Source organism: Heteronotia binoei, chromosome 13 (assembly GCF_032191835.1).
Source record: "Heteronotia binoei isolate CCM8104 ecotype False Entrance Well chromosome 13, APGP_CSIRO_Hbin_v1, whole genome shotgun sequence".
NCBI classification, from domain to species: Eukaryota; Metazoa; Chordata; class Lepidosauria; order Squamata; family Gekkonidae; genus Heteronotia; species Heteronotia binoei.
Window position 1 is genome coordinate 52451153 of NC_083235.1, and position 17713 is coordinate 52468865.

A 17713-nucleotide genomic window follows, 5' to 3' on the forward strand; every position below is an offset into this window, starting at 1 on the left:
AAGGCTCATTCTTGCCAGAGGCGCGAGCCGAAGGGCTCTTGGCCTGTGGCTCTTGGCCCGGGGGTCTAGCCTAGGGGTTCTGTAGAAAGGTGGGTAGTTACCCACAAGTAGTTTCAAGTGGCAGTTGGTAGTGGGATTTAAAGAGAAGTGAAGATAAAGAAAATTTTGAAATGGATTGCAGCAGTATGGCTGGTGAGAGAGCAGAGGCAGTGACGTGTAAAGGCTATGGGATGTTTGTATTTCTACCTGAGAGTAGCATGAATTACACTTGCAGCAAGTGTAAGTTAGCGGCTCTGCTGGAGGAGAAGGTACAGGGACTGGAGGCACAATTGTCCACACTGCAGTGTATAAAGGGAGGTGAGGATTTTCTTGACAAAACTCATGAGGCACTTTTGAAAGGACAAGAGGAGGGAGAGGAAATGGTATCTCAGCAATTAGAAGAGAATTCAACACAGGAGGAGGGTTCCTCGAAAAATGTAACCCAAAGGAGAAAGAAAATCAGAAGATATTCTGAGCCCCTGCTGCTCAGCAATAGGTTCCAGGATTTCCCCACAGTAACTGATTCTGAACCATTGGAACAAGGGCTACTTCCCCAGCCTCCACGAAGCTTGAAGAAAGTTTCTCTGGATCCTGTGGATAAGGAGCCTGGAGCTTCTGCTCACCAATATAGGAAGAGGAAGGTGGTGGTGATTGGAGACTCCTTGCTCAGGGGGTGGAACCCAAAGTGTGCCAAATGGACTCGTCATCACGGGAGGTCTGCTGTCTGCTGGGTGCACACATCCAGCATGTGACAGAAAGGATTGGAAGACTTTTCAAGCCCACGGATTACTATCCTTTCTTGTTGATCCATGTGGGAATGAACGATACTGCCCGTCATAGCCCTGAACATATTAAAAAAGACTATGTGGCTCTGGGTCAGAAGGTGAAGGAGCTGGGTGCACAGGTTGTGTTCTCATCAGTGCTTCCTGTTGAAGGCTGTAGCTTAGGATGAGAAAGAAGAATACTTCATATAAACAACTGGCTACATCGATGGTGTCGTCAGGAAAGATTCGGATTTTTGGACCATGGCTTACGCTTTCGAGATGGTGGTTTTCTATCGAGAGATGGTTTGCACCTTACGGCTGTAGGAAAAAGGGTGTTTGGTAAGGAGGGCTTTAAACTAAATTGTATGGGGGAGTGAGACAATAATTCAAAGCCTCGTATGATGCCAGAAACTGGGGATAAGAACATTAAAGATTTGCAAAGAGAGGTGTATACACTAGGTAATGTTAACTTGCAGGCTTTTATGGAAACTAAACCCTCGAGATGCATAAAACGTGGATTCCGATGTCTCTACACTAATGCACAGAGTGTGGGAAACAAACAGGAGGAACTGGAAGTCCTAATAAAGGAAGGAGACTATGACATAATAAGCCTTACTGAAACTTGGTGGGATGACACTCACAACTGGAATATTAGGATTCAGGGGTACAACTTATTTAAAAGGAACAGGTAAATGAGAAAGGGCGGAGGCATAGCAGTATATGTGAAGGAGGAATATACTTGTGAGCAAATATGTGAATCTGAGCATGGCAGCTCAGTTGAGAGTCTCTGGGTAAAAATAAAAGGAGTAAGAAATAACAGTGATATTATTGTGGGGGTCTGCTATAGACCCCCAAGTCAAGCAGAGGACTTTGATGAGATACTTCTATAGCAGACTGCAAAATTCTCCAAGAGAGGGGATACTTCATATAAACAACTGGTTACATCGATGGTGTCGTCAGGAAAGATTCGGATTTTTGGACCATGGCTTACGCTTTCGAGATGATGGTTTTCTATCAAGAGATGGTCTTCTATCGAGAGATGGTCTGCTATAGACCCCCAAGTCAAGCAGAGGACTTGGATGAGATACTTCTCCAGCAGACTGCAAAATTCTCCAAGAGAATATAAACAACTGGCTACATCAATGGTGTTTTAAATGTTTTATAGCAATGATTGTATTTTATTGTAACCATGGTACTTACCATGCCTTGTTAGCCGCCCTGAGCCTGCCTTTGGCGGTGGAGGGTGGCATACAAAAATAAATTTATTATTATTATTATTATTATTATTATTATTATTATTATTATTATTATTATTATTATTATTATTATTTAGTAATCATGGGAGATTTCAATTACCCGGACATCTGTTGGAAGTCCAACTCTGCTAAAAATTACAATTACAATTACAAACGGTTGGCATACAATTAATTGTTATCGGAATGCCTGAACACTCAATCTCGAACACCAGATTATTTAATACTGGAATATTGAAGAATTGATTTAAAGAAGGTAGCATAGTACATACTGAAGTGAGCTTTATGTGTTTTTATATATTTTATATGTATTTTATGTATTTTATTGTATAATTATAATTATTAATGTATTATTAATATATTTAAATTGATTTTGTTGGTTTTTATGTTGTAAGCCGCCCTGAGCCCACCTCGGTGGGGTAGGGCGGGATATAAATCGAATTAAATAAATAAATAAATGAAATGAAATGAAAAGTCAAATTGATTCCTGACATGTGTTGCTGACAACTTTCTTTTCCAGAAGGTGAAGAAGAAAACAAGGGGATCTGCTATCTTGGATTTGATTCTCACCAACAAGGAAGAATTGATTGAAGAAGTGGAAATAGTGGGCACCCTGGGCAGTAGTGACCATGTGATTTTGGAATTTACAGTCTTAGGGAAGGGAAAAGCTATATGTAGTCAGACTTATAGGTTGAACTTCAGAAAGGCAAACTTTGATAAACTTAGAACTATGCTGGGTAAAATCCCATGGTCAGTAATACTTAGGAGGAAGGGGGTTCAGGAGGGGTGGGAGTTTCTTAAAAGCAAAATACTGAAAGCACAATCACAGACGATTCCTATGAGAAGAAAAAATGGAAAAAAGCCTAAAGAAGCCAAAGTGGCTCCATAAACAGCTGTCTAAAGACTTGAGAAATAAAAAAGACTCCTTTAGGAATTGGAAGGAGGGCCTTATAACCAAGGATGAATTTAAACAAATCACCAATGCTTGTAGAGAAAAAGTTAGGAAAGCTAAAGCTCAGTATGAGCTTAGGCTGGCCAAAGATGCTAAAAACAACAAAAAAGGGTTCTTTTCTTATATTCAGAGTAAGAAAAAGAGCAAGGAAATGGTAGGCCCATTGCAAGGGCAAGAAAGTGAGATTATAACGGGTAATGAAGAGAGGGCGGAACTGCTCAATTCCTACTTTTCCTCAGTCTTCTCCTCTGAGGGAAATGGTGCTCAACATAGCAAAAACAGAACATATAAGGTGGGTATGAACTTCCAACCTAGGATCAGCATAAACACCTAGTTTCTTTAAATGAAACTAAGTCCTCAGGGCCAGATGAATTGCATCCAAGGGTTCTAAAAGAGCTTGCAGATGTAATTTCTGAGCCTCTGGCTATTATTTTTGAGAATTCTTGAAGAACAGGTGCCAGAAGATTGGAGGCAGGCGAATGTTGTCCCCATCTTCAAGAACGGGAAAAAAGATGATCCAGGTAACTACCGACCCATCAGCTTGACATCAATACCTGGAAAAATTTTAGAACAAATCATCAGTCAGTCAGTCCTGGAACATTTAGAAAGAATGGATATGATTACTAAGGGCCAGCATGGTTTTCTCAAGAACAAGTCATGCCAGACTCACCTGATCTCTTTTTTTTTTTTTTTTTTGAGAAAGTGACTACCTTGCTGGATCAGGGGAATGTTGTAGACATCGTTTATCTTGATTTCAGCAAGGCTTTTGATAAGGTTCCACATACTATCCTTGTTGACAAATTGGTAAAATGTGGTTTGGATCCTGTTACCGTTAGGTGGATCTGTAAATGGTTGACAGATCACACCCAAAGAGTGCTTGTGAATGGTTCCTCATCCTCTTGGAGATGAGTGACAAGTGAAGTGCCTCAAGGATCTGTCCTGGGATCTGTTTTGTTCAAAATCTTTATCAATGACTATTAAAATCCCAGTGCTAAAGGGGGTTAAACAAGGTTACATGCTGGCCCCACATCTTTTTAATTTATTTTTAACTGACCTGGCACAATTTTTGAACCCTATTAACGGTCATCCGCCTAAACTTGCAGGCCAAGCGGTCCCCTTATTACTTTATGCCGATGACACTACCATCCTCTCTTGTACAAGAGTGGGCCTGCAAAGGTATTTGAATGCCTTTTATGACTACTGTAATTGTAATTCACTTTCTATCAACTATGCCAAATCTAAAGTAGTTGTCTTTTCAAATTGCTGGCGCCCACAGAGATGGTTTATTGGCAACTCAACAATTGAGCAAACAAAAATTTTTAAATACTTGGGGATCACTTTTAATCACAAATTAAGCTGGGTTTCACATCGTAACAACACCGTCAACTTGGCTAAATGTTCAGCTGCTCAAATTAAACTGTTTTTCTTTGCAAGGGGCAACCAATTAGTTCCAGCAGCTATTAAAGTGTTCAAAGCCAAACGCTTGCCCAAACTCTCTATGGTATCCCTATATGGATCTCAGCTTTTACCAGGAAAGTGGAGGGCATTCAAGCCTCATTCTTTAGACAAATTCTTGGTTTGCCAAAATGTGTGTCCTACTTTGCTCTCTGCTCTGAAGTGGGTCAGCCTTTGGTGGAGACAAAAGCGTGGATTGCAGTGTTTAAATTCTGGCTCAAAATTCACTTTAGAACAGATCCCAACAGCCTTCTTGATTTTATGAAAAGAGACCCATATATCTCATCCTGGACAGCAGTGCTTCTGTCCAAACTCAATCAATTGGGGTTAGAGGTAGATGATTTTTCTACCTCTGATGAGTCATATATCTTTAGATGTATTAAATTGAGACTGTGGGAATCGGAGGAAATGAAATTACGGCCAACTGACCCTTATATTTGCTCTCCAGCTTCCTTAGGTCTCTATGCTTTCTGTGGCAAAATGCCCAATTATCTATCAGACTTAACCACTCCAAGTCATCGCAGGGCATTTATGTTGGCTAGACTAAATGCGTTTCCCTCCGAAGTTTTACAAGGGAGATATCAGCGAGTCCCTTTAGCCAACAGACTTTGCTCCTGTGGAGCAAATACTCCTGACTCAATCCAGCATATATTGCTTGATTGTTCTTTTTACCATAACCTCCACAAGGATTTATTTGGCAAGCTTTCTTTTCCCCCAGATTTGTCTATTCTACCACCCTGTTATTATTTATTGAGTGATATGGTTAGTGAGGCTGTGGCAAAATTTCTGGCTGACATCCTTAAATTTAATTCTGACCATGTTTGAATGCATCTGTAAGCTCGGTTTCATTTTGATTTTATCTCCAATGTTTAAATTTTTATATTCTGTGTATTTTTACCTGAATCTATTATGCCATTAAAGGTTTGGTATGGGATATGGATTTGGATGAAGGAATAGAGGGAATGCTTATTAAATTTGCCAATGATACTAAATTGAGAGGGATTGCAAACACAGAGGAAGACAGAAACAGGATACAGGATGACCTTGACAGGCTGGAAAACTGGGCTAAAATCAATAAAATGAATTTTAACGGGGATAAATATAAAGTTCTGCATTTAGGTAGGAAAAATCCAATGCATGGTTATAGGATGGGGGAGACTTGTCTTAGCAGTAGTATGTGCGAAAAGGATCTAGGGGTCTTAGTGGATCATACACTGAACATGAGTCAACAGTGTGATGCGGTGGCTAAAAAGGCAAATGCAATTTTGGGCTGTATCAACAGAAGTATAGTGTCCAGATCATGGGATGTGATGGTATCACTTTACTCTGCTCTGGTAAGACCTCACCTGAAGTATTGTGTTCAGTTTTGGGCACCACATTTTAAGAAGGATATAGACAAGCTGGAACGGGTCCAGAGGAAGGCGACGAAGATGGTGAGGGGTCTGGAGACTGAGTCCTATGAGGAAAGGTTGAAGGAGCTGGGGATGATTAGCCTGGAGAGGAGACGGCTGAGAGGTGATATGATCACCACCTTCAAGTACTTGAAGGGCTGTCATATAGAGGATGGTGTGGCATTGTTTTCCGTCGCCCCAGATGGTAGGACCAGAACCAAAGAGTTGAAATTAAATCAAAAGAGTTTCCTGCTCAACATTAGGAAGAACTTCCTGACCGTTAGAGCTATTCCTCAGTGGAACAGGCTTCCTCGGGAGGTGGTGGGCTCTCCTTCCTTGGAAGTTTTTAAACAGAGGCTAGATGGCCATCTGACAGCAATGAAGATCCTGTGAATTTAGCAGGGAGGTGTTTGTGGGTTGGAGTAGATGACCCTAGAGGTCCCTTCCAATTCTATGATTCTATAAAGGGACTCTGGTTTAACATAGTCTTCTTTTTTTTTTGCTGTTTTTCCCCCACCATTAGAAAAAATGGGGGCTGGGGGCACTGGTCTGATCCAATCTTTTTGAAACTGGGGGGGGGGGGGAATCTTTTGATGAGAAGCATCAGGAGCTACCCTGAAATGTTAGTACATCTACTTCAAAAAACAGCCCCTCTAGATACCTCTAGTGTTGCCAACCCCCAAGTGGAACTTTGGGATCCCCTAATTTTACAGGCCCTTGCCCATTGTCGGCCAGCTGGCAATGGGGAAAGCCCCACTTCTAACAGTCACAACCCAGCACAACGTTCCCAATGTAATGATGTCATGTGGAAGAGACTTCATCGTGACAGGGATGTTGTGTGGTGATGCTCTGGTATTTTGGTCAAAACTCTATGGTAAGTATTTAAGTATCCACAGATGGATTTATGGTAAGGATTTAAGTATCTACAAATGGGGGTCCCTTCACTATTATAAAATGTTATCATATCTTGTAATCTGTTTATTCATTGACTGAAATGTTTTGATCTTTTTAAAAAAATCATATTTCTAATACACCTTGGGTCCCAGTGAGAAAGGTGGACTATAAATGAGATTAAAAAGTCTTCCACTCTCCTGGGTTTCCACAAACTATTCAAAACTGAACCACACTGGAGGGCTTTTTTATCTGGATAATAGAGCTGTACTGTAATGAAAATGATCAGAAAGATGTTTTGGTAAAGAGGGCTATACTACTGTGGGCTATAATACTGAATACTGTCTGTTGCTATAAGTATGCTCCTACTTCATAATTTCCTGCACTGTTTAGCATGTCATGTTAAATGCTTATGCTATTTTCCAGGTGGGCTTTCAGCTCTGTTTCATATGTCTGCTCGTTTATAGATTCCTGCCTTCCATATCTTGTTGCACTGTTTACTGGATGTTCCATTCTGTTTATTGTATGTTACTTACTACTGTGTAATCTGCCCTGAGTCTTGGTGAGTATATTTAAAAAAAGAAAGAAAAAAGCTTTGAGTGCCTTCTAAAGGGGTAAAGAAAGTCAGTATTTATTTAAGAGAAGTATTAAACACAATTCAGTAAAAGCTACTGTACTTATAAATTACTATTCTTCACATTTTATGCTTCTGATATTAACAGTACCGAGACACTGAAACACAGAAAGGCACTTGGGCTTGGCCAAAAGGTTCTAGACATTTATGTTGCTATGAGGAAATCAATGATTTTTTTCACTCATTTCTTTGAATTCTCCACCAAGAAATATGACAGTCATATCTGGCGAAGTGGGTTAACTATAACTCTGCTTGTCTTGTTACAAAGAAACCTATATTATCATAAAGCTGCCACACAGAAAGCAAATATCACGTAGCGATTAGACTTAGTGAAACAAATATTTTTTCATGGTGTCTCTTTCTGCCTTCATTGTGATTACATTCATTATTGAATTACCATGTTTGAATTGTAAATTTATTCCAAACTTGTGAATTCCCAAGTTAGCGCTGCAGCTACCAATGGCTGTGAAAGCCTGTGTGAGTTTTGCCCTTTGGCTCATCACCATGAATAATTTCAGGGTTTGAAATGACTTCTTGAAAATGAGTGCTGTCTGATAAACCAGTTGTTTCTGCCCGCAGGACTCAGCACTCTCAACACATGGAACAGATTAGGCAAGCCCTGCAATGTTGTTATATAAAATACACAGAAAGAAAATAGAATTATTGCTAAAGTGAAAACATGCCACAAGGGATTATTAAAATAGCAAGATGTTTTACATTTTAAGGATGTCCCACTTTCATTTGCCCACTGTAAGATCAACACCAAGGTATTGCTGAGCTAACATTCAAACCATTCAGTCTGATCTCACGATGGAATTTGGAGAAGCAACCTCCACATTACATCGCCATTAGGTCATCTACCTTAGAAACCTAACACAAACTGGAGGGTGTCAGACACTATGGTCTACATATCCATGCATAAATTGTTATAATGTCTATTTATTTGATTTATTTTTATTTACAAAGTTTATATCCCACCTTTCTGCCCCTACAAGGGCCACTAAGGGGGTTACATTTAAAACATATATGAGAAAATCACATTAAGCCATTAAAATCAAGTTGCAAATTCACATATCCTCTAGGAAAGAGCACTGATTTCTTTCTATAGCAGAAACACATGGTCATTTACATTTTTAGATATTTTTTTTCTTAGGACTGACATTCATAATTTTATGAGGTAGTCACCTTTCAAAATTTCTGTACTCAATGAGTAGAAAACCAAACTTTGTACAGTTTAACTTTCATTTTGTAAAGGGAACACTACTAATGGTGTGAAGCAATATATATATATATATATCTTAGTATTTTCCAGATCTGGATATATCGGAGAAAAAAATCAGAATTCCTGGGTCCCAAATACCAGGACAGTATTCAGATTTTTAAAAAAGGTTTCCAACATTTTTCAGCTCCATTATTGCCTGTGAGGAATCTTTGAAGGAGGCAGGATGTTTTTAAAGGTACTGGAACCAAAATTGCTGGGGAGTGTCTGGTGTCTTTTCTTTAAATAATCCCCAAATTTTAAATCAATTGGACCAAGGGATCCAATTATATGGGCTATTGCAATACCATTGTTATGCTCACCATTATATAACTCAAGGACAAACTCTGCAAGAGCTATGGCTGACCCAGGGCCATTCCATCATCATATATATTTATTGCTCACAGACCATTTGGTCATAAGCAAATGGCAAAGAAATACAAAAATCATCAATAATACAGATTTCACAAATTTCACAAAATGAACGTTTAGAATCAGCAAAGTGCACAAGGCCATTCCAGCAGCTGCATGTGGAGAAGTGGGGAATCAAATCTGGTTCTTTCAGATAAGAGTCCGCACACTTAACCACTACACCAAACTGGCTTGTATTAGTATCATTTCTAACAGCTGCTAAGTACTAATACTAAGGAGTACTAGTATCATTACTAACAGCTGCTAAGTACTCACCCTCCTCCTAGAAAGGCACCAATCAGGACCCCAAAGTTGCCAGTCTGCATTGGCTGATTTTATTGTTTATGGGCCATGTTGTAACCTGCCCTGAGCTCACTTTGCTAATTCCTAATGTAATTTCTTGGTTTTATTCCATGGATCATTTAAAAGCTGAGCAATATTATATTAGGACTACACAAAATATCACAAAACAGTGTGCAAGTTCTCCACAATGCTTCATCAGGTTTGATGTTAAAAATAACAAGGTGGGTTGGAGGGAGAGAAAAAGATTTTTTTCAGGCAACAATAGAAAGGTAGCTTGTTCTGAATAAATCACAGACTAGATTAGGTAGAACTACTGGCTTACTGTGAGATTGTAAAGAGTCCAGTAAAATCTTTAAGACCAACTAAAGGTGCTACTGGACTCTTTACTATTTTGCAGCAACAGAATAACACAGCTAACTCCTCTGGTTTACTATGCAATCCTAAACAGAGTTACATCTTTCGTTATCCACTGAATCAATGGGCTTAGAATGGTGTCACTCTGCTTAAAATGACACTAAGAAAGTTGTAGAAAAGCCTTTGGGGAGGTAAGGAAACAATGGCATTCTCCAATTGAGCCAGTGTTTCAGAAAATGTTTCTTTAGCAGCAATGCCTATTTTGGGAAGCACTGAATTCAATCATAAAGAATAAGGGTTATTCAACAGGAGGAAGATTATTTGGAATGCAACTTTACTTATAAAGTTTCTTCCTTGCCCTCTGACCACTAGTTATATTATCCAATTTTGGCTTTCATTGATTCTATACTAGTACATCATCTAAATTAACATTCTACTATGTTTTTTTTCCCCTTTGATCATATTCTCAGACCTCTGGAGCACATTTGTTTCAGATTATGAGATCATTGGAGTATTCATATGACAATATCCAGAAAAAGAGCTACTGTGCGATTTCTCAGCTATGAAAAATCAAAAATCTAAATAGTTTTGCTATACATTAAGTTACATATGTTTAACCTCTGAAAGTATGTACCTCTGGGAATGACGGAATAATTTACACACAGCAAGGCAAAAACCTTGGAAGCCACAATATGGAAAGGTTATGGGGAAGATAAGTTTATTGATCATTTCCTACTATTTATTCTGAAACCCCTTGAAAATCTAAAGTTAAAATGGGAATGGCTATAGTTTTCAAAGGCTCACGCAGCTGCTGGTACTAAACAAACATAGCCCTATAAATAGCCTGGAAACCAGAGGTGGAACTCTAGCAGGAACTTCTTTTCATATTAGGCCACACACTCCTGATGTAGCCAGTCCTCCAAGAGATTATAAGGCTCTTTTTTGTACACTCTTGGAGGATTGGCTACATTAGGGGTATGTGGCCTAATATGCAAAGGAGCTCCTGTTGGAAACTATAGATAAGCTGCTTTAGCATAATCTGAAGAAAAGCAGGATGTCGAAGTATAATAAACCAATCAGTAAATATGTAACTGACAAGCCCATGATTTGGTAGAATTCATGATGTTTTTGATCCAGATCAAAATCCTTGCAAATGGAGAGGCGTGGCTTCGATTGCTGGCTGTGTAGAAGTCATTATGTGCTCTTAAATTAATTGTAATTCACTATTTTAAAACAAACTAGATTTGAAATACACTGCTTAAGGCCTCTAAAGGTAATCAAAAACAAAAGAAAACCAGGGGAGCTCCCTTGTTAACTGAGTTTTTTGCCTTGGCTGAAGTAGCTAGCACCTCCTCGGCCCCTTCAGGTCATGGAGATACAAACACTGCTGACTCTCTCCTAATGACAACATTTCTACTAGAAGCATTGGGGAATCAATGTCAAGAGTTAAAATAAGATATGGACAAATTGGAGACTCATCATAAGCTCAATATATGAATGAACTGGAAACTGAACATAAGCAAACAGCTCAAAGAGAAGAAGTCATAAAGAAAGTTGGGGAAAAACTACCTTTTAAGATGGCTGCTCTAGATAAAGAATTATAAATCTGGAGTCTCATATGAGAGACAAAAACTTGAAATTCCATGGTTTTTCACCAAATGCTGAAGCAACAACTGATCTTTCTATTTTTATGGCATTTTGGTTGACCATTTAATTAAAACCAGAGGAGACAGTGACACCTCTTATTCTGAGAGCTTATTGCATTGATAAAACAACAAATACTTCCAAAGTCACCTTTCCTAGCAGAGACATAGTGGTGGAGTTTGCTGATTATCAAACTAGAAGAAGAATTTTGATGGAAGCATGTCAGCAGAATGACTTGGATTCTCAAGGAAACAAAATACTTGTATTTCTGGACCTCCCCTCAGAAATGCTCAATATTCAAAGAGACTTAAAACTCACATTTTCTAAATTGCAGGCTGCTGATATAAAATACTGCTGGTCTGGCAAAAAAGTTTGTGCATTATCAGCAAGTTCAATATAGTGCATATGATCATGCTTCTTGATCAGCTTTACTAACTGCACTGGACTTGCCTTTTTTGGAGCAAATGGAAACTAGAGCTGTAAAAAGGAAAGGTCAATCACCACTGACTAGGATTGTCATTCCCTAGATGGGGGCATGGGATCTTCAGGTTTGGAGGCCCTCCCCTGCTTCAGGGTCATCAGAAAGCAGGGGGGGAGGGAAGTGTCTGCTGGGCACTCCATTATTCCCTATTGAAACTGATTTCCAAAGGGTATAATGGAGAATTGATTCACGGGTATCTGGGGCTATGGGGGGGGTGGTTTTTTAGGTAGAGGTACCAGATTTGCAGCATAGCATTCAGTTCCTCTTGTCAAAACACCCTCCAAGTTTCAAAAAAATTGGATCAGGGGGTCCAATTCTATGAACCCCAAAAGAAAGTGCCCCGTCCTTTATGATTTCCAAATGGAGGGAAGGCATTTAAAAGGTGCATGGTCACTTTAAATGTTATGACCAGAACTCCCTTTGGAGTTCAATTTTGCTTGTCACAACCCTGCTTCTGGCTCCATCCCTAATGTCTCCTGGCTCCACTCCCAAAGTCCCCAGATATTTCTTGAATTGGAGCTGGCAACCTTTCTGCTGACTCCATGCTGACTTCGTGTTTCTGAAGAAGCAGAGGATAGTGAAATAAAGCTATTGTAAATTTGGAAGATGTCTTATTGTAAATAGTAAGTTGTATACTTTTTAAAGTAAAGTGCCGGGAGGTGTAGGTTGCAGACAGATATGTGCTCTCATATTGTAGGTCCATGGGCAGGGCAGAAGCCTCTTTGCCAGCCCACAGTTCTGGGATCCCCTAGACCTATTTAATTTTCAAAGCTTCTAATGTATATCTTATCTGTTAATCAACTGTATTATCAAATCAAACTGGAGAGCCTCTAGTATTGCCAACCCCCAAGTGGGACTGAGGGATTCCCTGATTTTACGGGCCCCTGCCCATTGCCCACCAGCTGGCAATGGGGGAAGCCCCACTTCTAATAGTCACAACCCAGCACAACGTCCCCAATGTAATGATGTCAAATGGAAGAGACTTCATTATCTGGGAAAACCGGGTTTGATTCCCCACTCCTCAACTTGCAGCATCTGGGATGGTCTTGGGTCAGCCATAGCTCTCACAAAATTGTCCTTGAAAGGGCAACTTCTGTGAGAGCTCTCTCAGCCCCACCCACCTCACAGGGTGTCTGTTGTACGGGAGGAAGGTAAAGGAGATTGTGAAACACTCTGAGACTCTGAGATTCAGAGTAGAGGGCAGGATATAAATCCCATATCTTCTTCTCCATAAAACAAGAAGATAGAAGACTTCAAGAATTTAAGAACTCAGGAAGCTAACTATTGTTGTTTGCTTTAAAGCTTAATTAATGATCATCTTGAGAAAAAAAGAACATATTTTAAATATAGGACCATATAGAATATGTTGGTCTTGAAGAATAGAACAGTTAACATTTAGTACTCATCAAAAGTAAAGAGATATAAGTTATTTAGATACTTCTAGAGGAGTTGCAATAATTTAAATATTATTTGAAGTTATATACATATAATGTAGGCTGTTTCTTTTGGTTATATATGATAATTTAATTAGTTGTACGCAGTTCTTCAATAAAACTCATATTGTTAAAAAAAAAAATCTTGCAAATATAACAGAACCCAAGTCTGGTTCAGAAATTATATTGTCCAAATGAATAACATGAATTTAAGAAACCCTGTTAATTACATATGTGAAGGTAACAAAATGAATTTGAAAATGACTGAAAAATCACCATTTCTTTCATTTACTACCATATGTTGCCCTTATCCAGAAAGATAGATAATTTTATCATTTAAAATCTACAGTGTAGGAGTTGGTAATGTGATATTGTTTCTGTTTGTATCCTTGAATCCAAGACAGCCTTTCCAAAGCTGTCGATGGTAGCTTCCAGTTTAGAAATTTCCTTTGTGTTCTAGGTGGGATTCTTCAGATGACTGAAAATTCAGTTAGTCTAGAAAGAGGAAGCCAGACTTGCTGGTCTGAGTGCATCATACTGGTATTAAAAGATATAACCTGGCTTCCAGTTTCTTTGGGGAAAAGAAAAGGAAAGGTCCCCTGTGCAAGCACCAGTTGTTTCTGACTCTGGGGTGATGTTGCTTTCACAACGTTTTCATGGCAAACTTTTTACGGCGTGGTTTGCCATTGCCTTCCCCAGTCATCTACACTTTCCCCCCCAGCAAGCTGGGTACTCATTTTACTGACCTCGGAAAGGATGGAAGGCTGAGTCAACCTTGAGCTGGCTACCTGAAAACCCAGCTTCCACTTGGGATCAAACCCAGGTCGTGAGCAGAGTTTAGGAGTGCAGTACTGCAGCTTTAACACTCTGCGCCACGTGCTGCATTTGACTTATAATGCTATTAACAGCTTGGGACCAGTTGAAGTTTCCAGACACTTTGTTGTCTGGGTGGGCCCCCAAATGTCTGGTATGTATTTGTACTGCTTTTTTACTGCTACTATTTTTGTTTTAATTGATTTAATAGAATGAAATTGACTTTGCTCCTTGATTAACTCCTTAATCAGCTTTAAATAACTAAGATTACTTGGATTGTTTATTTTAAATAAATAAATGTATGAGATTTTTTTACTGTAACTAACCCCACTTGCACAGTTGAAGAAATGCTGGTTTTCCCTGCCCCTAATCCTGTATCAGTTTTATGTGTACTTTTATCCATCATTAAAGTGATTTAAAATTTAACTTCACAGTAAAAATAAAAGTTAAAGTGATGGTAGGGGAAGGAAAGAGAAAGAATACCCCTAATTGTCTATAAATGTTCCAATTTAAAAGGATTCAAACAAGGAATAATACATGGTTGGTTCAGCAACAAAAATTGTCACAGGAAGAGAAGATGATGACATAGTCATTCCCAAGTGGTTATAATCATTTTTTAAAGTAAGCAGAGACAAGGTGGTTAGGCCAACATAAACCCCTATTGGCATGGTGTATGTTTTTAATGATTTAGGGACCCTTGGAATGTGAAGGATGAAAAACACAAAAACACACATAGAGTGTGAAGAATCACATAGATTATGTACTCTCCAGGAGGAAGCTTGAGTTATGAGCAAATATTTTAGTACAAAATATTACAGGGATAGGCAAGAGGAGTGGAAAGGAATTCCTCTGGGAAGTTTTACAACTTCCCAAACCTATGCTATAACTCCCTGATTGAAAACATCAACTTTTTATTTTATTAACTTTCTTCTGCCCCTTCCAAAGGTGAGGGTCTTTTCTCTCCTCCTTCTGACTCTTTCTCTCAACCCTGATGAAATTGGCCTGAGGTTGTTGCTCCTACACTTTTACATAGCAGCTGGCTGTGATTAGAAGGATTGGGGAATGGATCAGTGCTTGATTACCTTTCAGCTGGCCTTGGTTTGCTTGCATTCATACAGGAAAATTAATCTTTTTGTTCAGCTAAATGTTGGAGATTAATGCATGCCAGACATTTTTGGGCCCACCCAAGCAACAAAGTGAGAGGAGTCTTTGGCATGTTTGAGTCTGGACCTGTCATCTCCCCCCCCCACCTTTAGTTTATATACAGTGGCATTTTAGACCCCAGTTATGAGCCCTTCCTTCAAGAGTATTTTTGCTTACTAAGGTTATAATCATGTACTCACTTTCTTGGGAGTAACTGACTTTCAGTTTAGTGGAAATGAACTACTTTCCACTAAGCTTCTATAAGACCAGGCTGTCCAACAGCTTATTATTCTGGTGCAGGAGGGAACAGTTCTGCAAAAGTGCTGCTATATCAGAACTTCCTCTTTTTTTGCTGAACCTAGAGAATGGAATAGTATATGTCAAACAACAGAAACAGCTTTTTGCACGTGTGATTGCTCTTGTTCTTTTACCTATTTTTAACTGGCCACTAAATAAAGTTGGTTGAGGCTTGATGTTTGTAACGTTAAGCCTATACATAACAAATTTCTTTACAGGTGTCTCCAACAATGGTAAAGGAAACCTCCATGTTCAGAGGCAAAATACCTGCTCTACTTACAGCTTCTCAGAGACATCTAGCTGCAAAGACTAGAGAGGCTTTGACCTTATTCAGCAGGACTTTTATGTTTCTTTATTGATATTACTGTTGTTGTTGTTGTTCAGTCACACAGTCGAGTCCGACTCTATGCGACCCCATGGACAAAGTCACGCCAAGCCCTCCTGTCTTCCACCATCCTCCGAAGCCAGCTCAAATTTGTGTTTGTTACACCAGTAACGTTGTCCAGCCATCTCATCTTTTGCCATCCCCTTCTTATTTTGCCTTCTGTCTTTCCCAGCATCAGGATCTTTTCCAGGGAGCGCTCCCTTCTCATTTGGTGGCCAAAGTATTTGAGCTTCAGCTTCATCATCTGACCTTCCAGGGAACAGTCTGGGTTGATTTCCCTTAGGACTGACTGATTTGATCTTCTTGCAGTCCAAGGGACTCTCAAGAGTCTTCTCCAGCACCACAGCTCAAACGCATCTATTCTACACTTGGCCTTCCTTATGGTCCAGCTCTCACAGCCATACATTACTGCTGAGGAATACCATTGCTTTGACTATACGGACTTTTGTTGGCAGGGTGATGTCTCTGCTTTTTATTATACTGCCCAGGTTCGCCATAGCTGTCCTCCTAAGGAGCAAACGTCTTTTAATTTCATGGCTACAGGCATCGTCTGCAGTGATCTTGGATCCCAGAAATGTGAAGTCTGTCACTACTTCCATATCTTCCCCTTCTATTTGCCAAGGAGTGATGGGGCCCGATGCCACGATCTTAGTTTTTTTGATGTTGAGTTTCAAGCCTACTTTTGTGCTCTCCTCTTTCACCCTCAACAAGAGGTTCTTTAGGTCCTCCTCACTTTCTGCCATTAGAGTGGTATCATCTGCATGTCTGAGGTTGTTGATGTTTTTCCCGGCAATCTTAATTCCAGCTTGTGCTTCATCCAGGCCAGCATTCTGCATGATGTACTCTGCATATAAATTAAATAAGCAGGGTGACAATATACATCCTTGTCGAACTCCTTTTCCTATTCTAAACCAATTAGTTGTTCCATATCCCGTTCTGACAGTTGCTTCTTGACCCTTATACAGGTTTCTCAGGAGACATGTGAGGTGGTCTGGTACTCCCATCTCTTTAAGGACTTGCCACAGTTTGTTGTGATCCACACAATCAAAGGCTTTAGTGTAGTCAATGAAACAGAAAGAGATGTTTTTTTGATATTCCCATGCTTTCTTTATAATCCATCGAATGTTGGCAATTTGATCTCTAGTTCCTCGACCTCTCTGAAACCTAGCTTGAACTTCTGGTAGTTCCCGATCGACATACTGCTGAAGCCTAGCTTGTAGGATCATGACCTTGCTAGCATGTGAAATGAGTGCAATGGTGCGATAGTTTGAACATTCTTTGGCATACCCTTCTTTGGGATTGGAATATAAACTGACCTTTTTTAATCCTGTGGCCACTGTTGCATTTTTCAGATTTGTTGACATAATGTGTGCATCACTTTAACAGCATCATCTTTTAGGACTTTGAATAGCTGAACTGGGATACTGTCATCTCCACTCACTTTGTTGTTAGTAATGCTTTTTAAGGCCCATTTGATTTCACACTCCAGGATGTCTGGCTCAAGGTCAGCGATTTCACTGTCATGGTTGTCAAGTACATTGAAATCTTTCTTGTATAATTCTTCTGTGTATTTTTGCCACCTCTTCCTGATCTCTTCTGCTTCTGTTAGGTCCCTACCGTTTTTGTCCTTTATCATGGTCATCTTTGCATGAAACGCACCCTTAATTTCTCCAATTTTCTTGACGAGATCTCTTGTCCTTCCCATTTTATTATTTTCCTCTATTGCTTTGCATTGTTCCTTCAGGAAGGCCTCCTTATCTCTCCTTGCTGTTCTCTGAAAATCTGCATTCAATTGAGTGAATTTTTCCTTTT